The sequence below is a fragment of the Cibotium barometz genome, chromosome 41 (genome assembly GCF_041138505.1).
Source record: "Cibotium barometz isolate CiBa-2024 chromosome 41, ASM4113850v1, whole genome shotgun sequence".
NCBI lineage: Eukaryota > Viridiplantae > Streptophyta > Polypodiopsida > Cyatheales > Cibotiaceae > Cibotium > Cibotium barometz.
Genome location: NC_141086.1, coordinates 1,801,841 through 1,817,378, shown reverse-complemented (window position 1 = coordinate 1,817,378; position 15,538 = coordinate 1,801,841).

Below are 15,538 nucleotides of genomic sequence, written 5' to 3'. Positions count from 1 at the left end.
CTTCATCAGAGTATCTATGGCATCATTGGCAACTAGAACGCTCACCACCTGTCCACACAGGGGCCGTTTCAATAGTTCCTAGCCCATAATACTCAACAATATAATCACTTATCAAGATGGACTCTCGTTGAAGATCAGCAAGATCAACCAACAGATCCATATAAAAGAGCCATGGACTCATCCGTTGAGGACCAGCAAGGTCAGTCAACCAGATCCATGCCCGGTTCCAGAAAACAACTCTTACTCCTTATTCCAATATCTTCCTCGACGCACGCGTGGGTATCCTGGGCGACCCAGAGCCCGAGCACCGTATGGTCAGCACCCTCTAGGATCCTTCGCAGGTGACCTAGCGCTTCACTCATAGGCCGCTTCCTTGGTCCCTCATCCACCGTACCGGAAGCTCACCATTTTAATCGAACCGAGGCTGGTCAAGACCTCGGCCGACCTTGCTACGCGAGACGTCCTCCATTGACTCTCCGTCAGCAGTTGCAACTTTATCAGTTAGGTCTCCACGACCTTAATCACAAGACGGTCAAAATGCTTTCCCAGCATTCTTGACATAAAACAGCCATTTACAAACAGCATTTACAAACAGTTTACAAATACAATTTCTATGTTAACTCTCATTTTTCCACATTATCCCTCAGACAATCCACATTACTTATTCCACATTTCATTTATATGTATACTCATCCAATCATACCATTTTCCATCTCTTCACTTCAGATTCCTTCACATCACATATCATATATTCACATCCATATCCACATCCATACATCCACATCCACATCCACATTCACATCCATACATCCACATCTACATGCTTAACTCCATTTTCACATCCTCCTTTATACATCCACATCCCATATCTACATTCATACATACACATCCATATCCACATCCATATCCGCATTCATACATACACATCCATATCCACATCCACATGCATACATTCATTATCATGTCCTCATTCATACATCCACATCCACATACATACATACATACATCCACATCCACATCCACATTCCCATTCACATCTATACATCCATATCTACATGCACATTTCATCCATACATCCACATCTATATCCTCATTCACATCCATACATCCACATTCATGCATCCACATCTACATGCTTATCTCCATTTTCACATCCTCATTTATACATCCACATCCCATATCCACATTCATACATACGCATCCATATCCACATCCACATGCATACATATATCCACATCCACATTCCCATTCACATATATACATCCATATCTACATGCACATTCACATCCATACATCCACATCTATATACTCATTCACATCCATACATCCACATTCATGCATCCACATCTACATGCATACATCCATACATCCACATCCACATTTACATCCATGCATCCACATCTACATGCTTAACTCCATTTTCACATCCTCATTTATACATCCACATCCCATATCCACATTCATACATACGCATCCATATCCACATCCACATGCATACATATATCCACATCCACATTTCCATTCACATATATACATCCATATCTACATGCACATTCACATCCATACATCCACATCTATATGCTCATTCACATCCATACATCCACATTCATGCATCCACATCTATATGCATACATCCATACACCCACATCCACATTTACATCCATGCATCCACATCTACATCCTCATTCACATCCATACATCCACATTCATACATCCATACATCCACATTCATACATCCACATCCACATCCACATTCACATCCATACATCCACATCTACATTCCCATATCTTTTATGCATACCTCTATGCATGAAATTCAATTATGCTAAAAGTAACACTTTTATAATAAAATATTCAACTTTTATGCATACCTCTATGCATGAAATCCAATATGATAAAAGTAACACTTTTGATATAAAAATTTTCCTTTATGCATACTTCTATGCATGAAAATTAAAAATGGTAAAAGTAACACTTTTAATATAAAAAATTATCTTTTATGCATACTTCTATGCATGAAAATTAAAAATGATAAAAGTAGCACTTTTGATATAAAAAATTTTCCTTTATGCATACTTCTATGCATGAAAATAAAAATGATAAAAGTAACACTTTTGATATAAAAATTTTCCTTTATGCATACTTCTATGCATGAAAATTAAAAATGATAAAAATAACACTTTTGATATAAAAATTTATCCATTATGCATAATATTAAAATTCAATTTCTCCATGATTGTAATGAAATTCTTTCAATTAATCTAGGATGATAATTCCTAGAATATGGTAGGAAGTCCTCTTTTTATGCTTTGAATGAGATTATTTTATGCATAATTTTTATAAAAATTTTGCCATAGCTCCGCTGCTATGACTGATAAATCTCAATTTTTCTAAGGGATAATGCTTATCATTAAGAAAATAATTAAAATAATCTCTAATTGGATTATCAATCCATAATGGATTGAATCATTAATATATATAAACTAAAAGCATAGAAAAAGCCATTAATTTGGCCTCAAGCATAGCTTAATCTTGGGTTAAGGAAAAGCTTGATTTGGATTGAGAACGGTTCATGATTATGACCATTTCTTGAGTGAGAGAGAGAATTTACATAAAAATCATTAGAATTTAAACATAAATGAAAATTAACTTCAATAGCATTATGTAACTCTTCACTACTATTCAAACTTCAATAGCATTAAAAAAAAACCATACCAATTAAACTTCTCAAGCTTGAGAGGGGTTGAGAAGAGAGAAACATTGAGAAATTATAGAAAGATCAATATTCACTAATTACCTTACAACTTGCTTGATTCTTTGTTCACGGTAGAGGCCCCCAACCAATCAATTGGTTAAGTATGTTGATGGAGCCACTAATGGGGATTGAAGAAAGAGGGAAGCTCCAAAAACTAGTGAATTATTAAATGAATTCACAGTTTCTGGCTTAGGTGGAGTAGAGTAACGATGCATAAACACTATATATTTTTCAACAAGGGGGAGGCTTCTATTTATAGGAAAAATTGAGCTCCTAACCAAACAAACTGATTCTAGAATTTTCTAAATCAGTTTGGTCAATATTTGACCATTTTTAGATCAGTTAGGCTAACTTTTTGGAACTAGACTTGAATGAGGAGAGAGGAGAGATGAAATATCTCAATTTTTATGAGTTTAAAACTCATTCAAGCATGTGAAATATGCACCTCCTTTAAAGAACTCCCCTTCCTTACATATGTGTCATAATGGAATCATTTTAATATTGCTCATAGTTTTTTTTTTACTAATAAACCTTGTACATTTTCAACTCTTCATCTTATGTGAAATATGCACCTCCTTTAAAGAATTCCCCTTCCTTACATATGTCATATTTTTAATATTGCTCATAGTTTTTTACTAATAAACCTTGTACATTTTCAACTCTTCATCTTATGTGAAATATGCACCTCCTTTAAAGAATTCCCCTTCCTTACATATGTCATATTTTTAATATTGCTCATAGTTTTTTACTAATAATCCTTGTACATTTTCAACTCTTCACCTCATGTGAGCATTTACTCATTTTTGGGTATTTTCTTTTTACAAGTTGGATTTATCTCCTCCCTACACATGGATTGATGCTATTGGTCCATAGGAACCTTAATTGGACCATAGTCTAAAGATTTCTGAAAATCTAGACCCTTAGGCTAAGGTTCTTTATAGCTATTTTCAATTAATTCCAATTGCACATTGGAAAATTCTTTTTGAATTTCTGTTTCAGGGGAACTCATCTGAATTAGAAGAGATATTTTTCTATCCAAAAATATTCAAAATCTGAATATTCTCTCTCTAGAATATTTTTCTCTCTCTAGGCTAAAACAGATAGAAACAAGGTCTTTATATTTCTGAAGAGGGATTGATTACAGGGAAAGATACTAGACATCAAAAAGGGGGTGGGGGAGGAATCTTACATTCTACCCCACTTAAAAAAATGCGAGATGTCCTCATCTCGCAAACTGGGATAATTTCGCAAGATGCACGAATATGAGACTTAGAGAAAAATTTTAATCAAGATTAACCACCAAGATAAGTCTTAAAGAGAGCAAGATTCAAAATACGAACAAGATTTAAACTTTATTCATTCTCGGAACTTATACAGTAAAGATAGAGGAACTCTTTACACTTCCATAAGTCCGTCCATCATATGGTCACAAAAGCAGTCCTCACAAACTGCACAAGTATAAGGTAACTCATCTATGGGAATGATTCTGTGGGTTATTGCTGCGCCTATCTCAGTGGTATGAGGTGTTCTAAGAAAAGGACCTCTGAGAGGCAAGCCAAAAACGGGGTAAAGGCATATCTTCTCATGAGGAAGAAAACACGCCAGTAAGAAGACCCGCTCAGAAAACCCAGGATGCCTTGATCTCATGACGCAGCAGTATCGGGGACCCAAACCCAAAGCTTCAATAACCATGGCTAAGCGGACATTGTTACGAAAATGTTGCTGACCCCAGGGTGTTACCCTAGTTATGTCTTGATAGGTCCGCCATTTGGTCTGCGCTACAGAAGTTCCTAGGTGAGGAAAAAGTGAGCGCTCATACTGTTCTATAAAATCCTTCTTCACAGACTCACTTGCGTCTTGAAGGTGAGGAATCATTATGGATAAAACTAGTTCTTGTTGCCAAGCCATGAAGGAGATTAAGAAAGAAAGGAGATCGATGGGAGTAAGATTACTGTGAACGACAAGTAAAAGTTACGACTTATATAAAGGAAGGAGCTAGCGTAACTTAGAAGCCAACGGTAACTTGTCACTGAAGTTTTACCGTCTTTCCATGATTTAGGTTTGGCACATTTTTCTATAGAAGGCATTCAGAACTTTGAGATGAGGAGATAAAAGAAGTTCGTAAGCTAAATCACCTACTTCCTTTGGTCCACAATATCTGGGAGATAACTTCTTATACTTCCCAAGAGATAAAGAACTTCTTTTGGGCCGTACTCGAGACCAAAACCTTGATATCCAAAACATCGATTCTCACTTCTGAACTCATTGTTCTGAATCCTTAAAACAGGTGGGACTCTTGAGAAGTATTCTAGGAAAAGGGTCTTCCTTTGTTAAACAGAACTTTCTTTTATTTTAGAGAGGGAATAATTATAAGATCAGAAAGGGAGATTCTTACTCCTGTATACCTCGAAGGCTGGGGAGGAATCTTACATTCTACCCCACTTAAAAAGTGCGAGATGTCCTCATCTCGCAAGGTAGAGGACAACTCTTTTTCTTAACATCCAATTTTATTTTAGGGTTCCTTATATTCTGGTCAACCCAACAGAACACTGGGATAAATATCCCTTATATAGAACTCATCATTAATATTCAGATCATATCATTCATATCTTTAACATGATAATGGTCCATTAGACCGAAAAATTTCCTTCTGAACATTCCTCCACGGGAATTTCAGTCAAGCAAGTTCTCAATTTGTCATCCCTTAACTTGATCTACTGATCAAGTGTTAACAGTAACAATTTGACAGCACAACCCACTAATCTCATAGTGATTTGCTGAATTCATTATCATCATTCCAGTTATGAATATCATCACTGGGACTCGTCCCATTCATCCTCATTGTGGTTTTGTTCAGATTTTTATATTTCAACTAATTTTCAGAAATCATCAATTTTCAATCAAAATTTTCAATCAGAATCCAATTCAATTCATCAATTCTCAAACAGAATTAAAAATCATATCAACCACATTCGAATTCATCATCTGGATAGCATTAACGCTTATAATTTCAAGTCTTAGATTTACTCGTATATACTGTCAGTAAAGAGCTGCAGTATACTCTCGGTATATACGGGTAGTCGTGGCTCTTGGAATTATAAGGTAAATACCATCATGTCTAGGCCTCAAGCAAGTCAGGGATTCTATATAATTGCGGTACTTCTATCTGAAGACCCAATTACCAAAATACGAATTTCAGTTTGAATATCAAATTGTATGAATTATATCACACAATTACAACCTTTTTGTGTTTCTACATAAATTTTTGACATATTTGTCTTCTCAGTTGATCTTTATTAACCAATTCGCTCTGATACCAACTGTGAGATCCCTGTTCCCACCAAGCAACGGATTCAAGATACTGGCAGCGGAAGTAGCACTTCTCGCGCGGGACAGGGGTCCCACATTCGGGGCCTCGCCCACGGATATCCGGACAAGAGACTAATCCGTCGGTTTTTCCAAAACCGGACCCGGAAAAACTTCCCTTACCCGGAAAGCACGGGCGATTCCACCTGGATAACTTTTTACTCTAACGTAGTCAAGAACATTTCTGATCGAGCTGATCCAATTGCATCTATAAGATACATGGTCAGATTAAGGAAGAAACTTGAACTTGGATCATTGGGATCAACGCTTTTTTCCCCATTCAAGAGGCACAGCCGTTGATTCTATCCATAGAACAGTTACTGTCCGGGATTTATTTTATCTATCGTAAAAATAAAAGTTTGAGTCTCGATTTACAGATCCATCAGTCCAGCCTAACCCCATCCGATCCCATGGGTTAGCCAACCGCCCAACCACTGTAGTGATGGGATCCAATTTGGAATTTGGTTAGGTTTTGTCCCGGGTACCAAGGAAAAGAGTTCCAAGGCCCCCTAGCCGGAAGTTCATGCAAACATAAAACTAGCCACACCACTTACACACCCAATATGAAAATTGCCTTTTTTCTTAGCATCAGCTAACTTTAAAACAATCCTTTAATGAAACCATAGTACCACTGATCACAATCTTCCAATTTATCCAGTTGATTCATAATTTCCCATCATTCCTTCATCAGAGTATCTATGGCATCATTGGCAACTAGAACGCTCACCACCTGTCCACACAGGGGCCGTTTCAATAGTTCCTAGCCCATAATACTCAACAATATAATCACTTATCAAGATGGACTCTCGTTGAAGATCAGCAAGATCAACCAACAGATCCATATAAAAGAGCCATGGACTCATCCGTTGAGGACCAGCAAGGTCAGTCAACCAGATCCATGCCCGGTTCCAGAAAACAACTCTTACTCCTTATTCCAATATCTTCCTCGACGCACGCGTGGGTATCCTGGGCGACCCAGAGCCCGAGCACCGTATGGTCAGCACCCTCTAGGATCCTTCGCAGGTGACCTAGCGCTTCACTCATAGGCCGCTTCCTTGGTCCCTCATCCACCGTACCGGAAGCTCACCATTTTAATCGAACCGAGGCTGGTCAAGACCTCGGCCGACCTTGCTACGCGAGACGTCCTCCATTGACTCTCCGTCAGCAGTTGCAACTTTATCAGTTAGGTCTCCACGACCTTAATCACAAGACGGTCAAAATGCTTTCCCAGCATTCTTGACATAAAACAGCCATTTACAAACAGCATTTACAAACAGTTTACAAATACAATTTCTATGTTAACTCTCATTTTTCCACATTATCCCTCAGACAATCCACATTACTTATTCCACATTTCATTTATATGTATACTCATCCAATCATACCATTTTCCATCTCTTCACTTCAGATTCCTTCACATCACATATCATATATTCACATCCATATCCACATCCATACATCCACATCCACATCCACATTCACATCCATACATCCACATCTACATGCTTAACTCCATTTTCACATCCTCCTTTATACATCCACATCCCATATCTACATTCATACATACACATCCATATCCACATCCATATCCGCATTCATACATACACATCCATATCCACATCCACATGCATACATTCATTATCATGTCCTCATTCATACATCCACATCCACATACATACATACATACATCCACATCCACATCCACATTCCCATTCACATCTATACATCCATATCTACATGCACATTTCATCCATACATCCACATCTATATCCTCATTCACATCCATACATCCACATTCATGCATCCACATCTACATGCTTATCTCCATTTTCACATCCTCATTTATACATCCACATCCCATATCCACATTCATACATACGCATCCATATCCACATCCACATGCATACATATATCCACATCCACATTCCCATTCACATATATACATCCATATCTACATGCACATTCACATCCATACATCCACATCTATATACTCATTCACATCCATACATCCACATTCATGCATCCACATCTACATGCATACATCCATACATCCACATCCACATTTACATCCATGCATCCACATCTACATGCTTAACTCCATTTTCACATCCTCATTTATACATCCACATCCCATATCCACATTCATACATACGCATCCATATCCACATCCACATGCATACATATATCCACATCCACATTTCCATTCACATATATACATCCATATCTACATGCACATTCACATCCATACATCCACATCTATATGCTCATTCACATCCATACATCCACATTCATGCATCCACATCTATATGCATACATCCATACACCCACATCCACATTTACATCCATGCATCCACATCTACATCCTCATTCACATCCATACATCCACATTCATACATCCATACATCCACATTCATACATCCACATCCACATCCACATTCACATCCATACATCCACATCTACATTCCCATATCTTTTATGCATACCTCTATGCATGAAATTCAATTATGCTAAAAGTAACACTTTTATAATAAAATATTCAACTTTTATGCATACCTCTATGCATGAAATCCAATATGATAAAAGTAACACTTTTGATATAAAAATTTTCCTTTATGCATACTTCTATGCATGAAAATTAAAAATGGTAAAAGTAACACTTTTAATATAAAAAATTATCTTTTATGCATACTTCTATGCATGAAAATTAAAAATGATAAAAGTAGCACTTTTGATATAAAAAATTTTCCTTTATGCATACTTCTATGCATGAAAATTAAAAATGATAAAAGTAACACTTTTGATATAAAAATTTTCCTTTATGCATACTTCTATGCATGAAAATTAAAAATGATAAAAATAACACTTTTGATATAAAAATTTATCCATTATGCATAATATTAAAATTCAATTTCTCCATGATTGTAATGAAATTCTTTCAATTAATCTAGGATGATAATTCCTAGAATATGGTAGGAAGTCCTCTTTTTATGCTTTGAATGAGATTATTTTATGCATAATTTTTATAAAAATTTTGCCATAGCTCCGCTGCTATGACTGATAAATCTCAATTTTTCTAAGGGATAATGCTTATCATTAAGAAAATAATTAAAATAATCTCTAATTGGATTATCAATCCATAATGGATTGAATCATTAATATATATAAACTAAAAGCATAGAAAAAGCCATTAATTTGGCCTCAAGCATAGCTTAATCTTGGGTTAAGGAAAAGCTTGATTTGGATTGAGAACGGTTCATGATTATGACCATTTCTTGAGTGAGAGAGAGAATTTACATAAAAATCATTAGAATTTAAACATAAATGAAAATTAACTTCAATAGCATTATGTAACTCTTCACTACTATTCAAACTTCAATAGCATTAAAAAAAAACCATACCAATTAAACTTCTCAAGCTTGAGAGGGGTTGAGAAGAGAGAAACATTGAGAAATTATAGAAAGATCAATATTCACTAATTACCTTACAACTTGCTTGATTCTTTGTTCACGGTAGAGGCCCCCAACCAATCAATTGGTTAAGTATGTTGATGGAGCCACTAATAGGGATTGAAGAAAGAGGGAAGCTCCAAAAACTAGTGAATTATTAAATGAATTCACAGTTTCTGGCTTAGGTGGAGTAGAGTAACGATGCATAAACACTATATATTTTTCAACAAGGGGGAGGCTTCTATTTATAGGAAAAATTGAGCTCCTAACCAAACAAACTGATTCTAGAATTTTCTAAATCAGTTTGGTCAATATTTGACCATTTTTAGATCAGTTAGGCTAACTTTTTGGAACTAGACTTGAATGAGGAGAGAGGAGAGATGAAATATCTCAATTTTTATGAGTTTAAAACTCATTCAAGCATGTGAAATATGCACCTCCTTTAAAGAACTCCCCTTCCTTACATATGTGTCATAATGGAATCATTTTAATATTGCTCATAGTTTTTTTTTTACTAATAAACCTTGTACATTTTCAACTCTTCATCTTATGTGAAATATGCACCTCCTTTAAAGAATTCCCCTTCCTTACATATGTCATATTTTTAATATTGCTCATAGTTTTTTACTAATAAACCTTGTACATTTTCAACTCTTCATCTTATGTGAAATATGCACCTCCTTTAAAGAATTCCCCTTCCTTACATATGTCATATTTTTAATATTGCTCATAGTTTTTTACTAATAATCCTTGTACATTTTCAACTCTTCACCTCATGTGAGCATTTACTCATTTTTGGGTATTTTCTTTTTACAAGTTGGATTTATCTCCTCCCTACACATGGATTGATGCTATTGGTCCATAGGAACCTTAATTGGACCATAGTCTAAAGATTTCTGAAAATCTAGACCCTTAGGCTAAGGTTCTTTATAGCTATTTTCAATTAATTCCAATTGCACATTGGAAAATTCTTTTTGAATTTCTGTTTCAGGGGAACTCATCTGAATTAGAAGAGATATTTTTCTATCCAAAAATATTCAAAATCTGAATATTCTCTCTCTAGAATATTTTTCTCTCTCTAGGCTAAAACAGATAGAAACAAGGTCTTTATATTTCTGAAGAGGGATTGATTACAGGGAAAGATACTAGACATCAAAAAGGGGGTGGGGGAGGAATCTTACAGATATAATGCTTCAAATTTGTTTATGTAACTTTATTTCATCATTGATATTAAGAGTGTTTCACTAATTCATCATTAAAATACTTAATAATCCTTAATTATGCATGCATTTAAGTATAAAACAAGAAAAATAGCTCAAAACTCTCCAATTTTGATTGATTTGAGTTGATGTTTGGATGATCTGTCTCACCTCAATGAAGTCACACTATGAACTATACCTAAGTGCTTAAACACATGAACTATATCCACGTGAACGCTACCAGGTACACTATGAAAGCTAGGAGTAGTTGTCAAACCATAGATATCCCCACAATGTCATGTGAACTCTCTAAAAGAATAGCCCAACACATCTAATATATATAAGAACCTTAGCCCTAAACTCCTCATGGTTCATCCTACGGTATGAGAGAAAAGTGAGAGTGTGTGAAGTTCTAAAGCTGAGCGGTGTTCTAAGAGTCCCCTTGACCACTCTACAATTGATGTTTGAATCTAGAAGATCTAGCGGGTGGCTATATGTCTCCCATGGCATTGCCTCACTGGTCTGTTACCTCACACAGCTGTGTCTTGCCATTCCGTTGAGAGGGAAATTGGCGAGAAACACCAGGCGATCCTGCTAGTAGGGAACTCTACCACTGGAAAACTTCCTACTAAGGGAAACCTCTACCACAACAACTGGGCCAAAAATCTATCCTTTTTAGAAAATTTTGGCGAAGTGGAAAAGTCTTCGCTAAATAGCCTTCGGTACCTTCAAGCAAAGGAAACCCTGAAAAATAAAGTTCTGGTTCCGCTCAAACTGATCTTGCTAGAAATAGATCCCTAAAACAAGTCTGCGAAGAAGCCATAACATGGAGGGGATTTTTTGGGAAAGTCAGTGTGGAGAACCTTTCACCACACAACCCAACTAGCAAAAATGGATTCAGGCATGCGCTTTGCATGATTGTGAACCGAAGAATTGAGAAAAGTAAAAAAAACCCTCTACTAGGAATCTCATAGCTGAGAGTATCTCACACCGTTCCAACCAGGAAGGTAGTGCGGAAACTTCTACAACCGCACACGAGCAAGAGGGAGTGTCAGGTTTCAAGCATAATTTGGACCAAGAAAAGGAGTGCCAAGAGCTAGAAGTTATGCACTATCCAGGTCTAGGAAGCCCAAGAAGGGTGGAGCAACAAAATCCAAAAGAACAACCATAGCAATAAAACCCCTTGAAAAGGGTTCAAGGAGCCATGGCATCATTAGCCAAAAAATTATCGGTGTTCTCAGGAGAGAAAGGGGAAGATGCAGATCTGCATGTAAGGAGGTTTGAGCAATACTAGAAAGTGTCTAGACCTTATAGGACGTGGAAGAGCTAGAGCTGAGTGAAATCCACAGAGATGCTTTCATGAACACCTTCAAAGATAGAGCCACGGAATGGGTATCAAGATACCAAGACAACCATTTCCAGACTTATGAAGAGGTCATGACTGTTTTTCTCGAGAGATTTTGTAAGATAAAGTGTGCAACTCAACTCTATGAAATGAGAGAACGCCGATAAGAAGACATGGATGTAGAAGCCTATGTAACAAAACTACTAAGCTTGAGGTAGATAGTGGTGAAACAAACCCGACTCTCAATGCAAATAGTTGCAGATTGGTTTGTCGAAGGGCTTAAGCAGGCAGAAACTGAAGAAGAGTTTGAGGAACTGGTTGAGAGCTGGCCAAAATGGTAAAAAAAAGAAACCAAGAACGAAGACAAAAGAGGAAGCCAAGGAAAAGTGTCACAACTAAGGAGGATGATTCAAGCGACACCTCACAAGACACTCCAGTGAAAGTGAAGAAAAGGGAGGACAAAAAGAAGAAAACTGCGAAGGCAAAATGAGCCCCAAAGAACTCGTGTTGCAGGTGAAGCAACTAATGCAAGAGATGAAAAAGAGAGAAAGCTGAGAATTCCAAAAAAATGTATTCTATTGTTGATAACACCATATTCGTGAGTTTGGGAATCTCCCAAGTCTCTTTTTTGTAATACTAAAAAGGTGGGACCCGATTAACGTCTATAAGTTTTTCAAAACCCTCTCATTGACCTATCATTGGAAAGCGCTTGAAAAGAGGGATCTATTAAGCTTTAAAGCGCACAATTTGGAGTAATGATGTTCAAGTTATGGCAAATCCAAAGTTTTGACCACGTGTCCCAAACTTATGGGAAATTCCCATATTCCCCAATATGGTGTTTGATGCAAACAAGAAGGCCACCTCAAGGAGGAATGCACAGTGCCACCAATGTGTACCATTTGTAACATGTACAATCATAGTACATGGAACTATAGGTGTATAACATGAAAAATAGAGCTCCCATGGTGAACATGGAAGGAGCAGAAAAAAGACCCTAAAGAAGACCCTAAAGAAGACCCTAAAGAATGGGAAGTTATGGGAGTAGAGGCTGCAGAAATTACTCAAGAAGAAGAAGCCAAGGACATGCCAGTGGTTCTAGCACCTTCACATGCTACTATTGTCAACAACCTAGGCACACCAAGGCGGAATGTGCCATGAAGAAAAAGCATGATGGAGAAAGACAGGCAGAATTGATGCAACTGAAAGAAAATCTGCCAAGTGCCAACATGATGCAGCCGGATGATGAAGGTTCAAGACATCATGGCAGTCACAAGGGCTAAAGCAAATGAATCCGGTGTAGTAGTAACTTCGCTAGATAATTAGGACTCACCCAAATCCCATAAGAAGATAGCTGTTGATTGGGAACAGCAAGAGAAGGTGAGGATTCAAACCACTAAGGAAATAGAAAGAAGGCAAGGCAAGGCAAGGCAAGCAAAAGGAGAATGGCTCATTCAAAGTCATTGTAGATCTCTTGGAAGCAAGCAAAAATCTGCACAAGATACATGTAGAGCACAACAATGAAATATGCTTGGAAAAAAGCAAGAAGGATGCTAATTTGGTTACAAACCAATGTAGTATCAATGCTACTGGGATAGACAGGTTTTTCTTGGTGAGACAAGTGCTAGACTTATGTCCACAATTCAAGGCTAAAATCTTGGGCTAGGTACGTGCATAAACTTATCAACTAGCATTGTTGAAGCCTAGAATCATGGGAGGTGGATTGTAAATTAATGGGATCTTTTGATTAAGACAACTTTAAGATTAAGATCAAGTGGCTCTTAATATAATGTAATTATATTTGTTAATCTATATCATTATCTTGTCATAATTGTTAATTATTTTGGTAAGTATCATTAAGCTTTAATCATGTGTTCATAATGTACACATCAGTTTGCTACTGCTTCTGCCTAAAAATAATGCGGCATATTCTTTTTTACCCTAAGAAGGAAATTGAGCAACTCCAAGAATTTGGTGATTTAGTTACAAAAACCCAGAAGGATCTTGAATTAAAACCCAAGCAAGTGAGGGTCTCAGATACTTTACACCCTAGTACCTTAATGCCTACTATTGAGATTCGCAAACCTCTCGATGTGCCGAGTATTTTCATGGAAGAGATTGAGGCCTCCACCTCTCATAGTTTGATCCCTGATTTGGTTCAAGGGAGAACTACCATACAAAAACCCTGAGCCCATCTCATAAATGGATTTTCCAGTCTCACCAGCACACCTACTTATGAAAAGGAGGTCATGAACGCCATGGCAAACACCTTGTAACATATGCATGCACATCTCTCCACATCCCTTTCCAAAAGAAACTCTTCCTTATCTTGTCAAAGGTTTTGTAGAGACCCAAATGACCCATCTAGGGGTTTCATGCATTAACTCCATCACCTTGCTCTTGTATGACAAACTAGGTACAAGATAAATTGTATCCTTATAGTACAGGAGACCATTCTTGAGCTCATAATCAAGCAAATCTTCATGGGTGCCTTGCTGTAATTTCTGCACCACTTGTGACACTTCTTCATCTTAGAGATATTCCTCTTGAATGTCCATAACCTAATCTTTGTATAGCTCTGATATTGCATTCAATGAACAAGCCCACATACGTGAAAGAGCATCGGCCACTTTATTATCTTTTCCCTTTGTATAAGTGATCTCAAAATGATAGTTTTGCAAAACAACCAACCATCTTCTTTGCTTTGGAGATAGAGTTGGTTATGATAGAACGTATTTGAGCACCCTATGATTACTTCTCATATAGAAATGACTCCCATATAGATAATGGTGCCACTTCCTGATTGCATGTAAGATGGCAATCATCTCTTGATCATAGACATGCAATTAAATCTCCTTATCATCCAATTTGTGGCTCTTATATGCAATTATCCTCTTCCACAATTCCTCTTCCTTATACAATACAGCCTCAATTACTCTTCCACATGCATCTGCACTTATTGTGAATGGCTTTGAAAATTTGAGACACACCAAAATAGGGGTAGTGTAAGCATTGTTTTGAGCTATTCAAAACTCTTATTTGCAATAGCATCCCAAAGAATGTTTCCTTTTCTTGAGCTTGTCCATCCAATGGTATGGCTATGTGCGTATACTTCTCAATGAATCTCTTATGAAATGAAGAGAGTCCCAAGAAACCCCTCAATTGTGTTGTATTTTTTGGGATAGGCCACTTTTGCACACACTCCACCTTCTTGGTATCCACTCTTATGCCTTCTTTGCCAACTATATGACCAAGGTACTCCACTTCACTAGCCATGAATGTGCAATTGCTTTCCTTGGCATACAATTGATTGGCATGCAAAGTCTCAAAAACCATGCACATATGCTTTGGCAAACCCTCTTCTTCAGCCTTTCTATACACCAAAATGTAGGGATGCCCATTTTCCGAGCAAAAACCTCTGAGCGTCTGA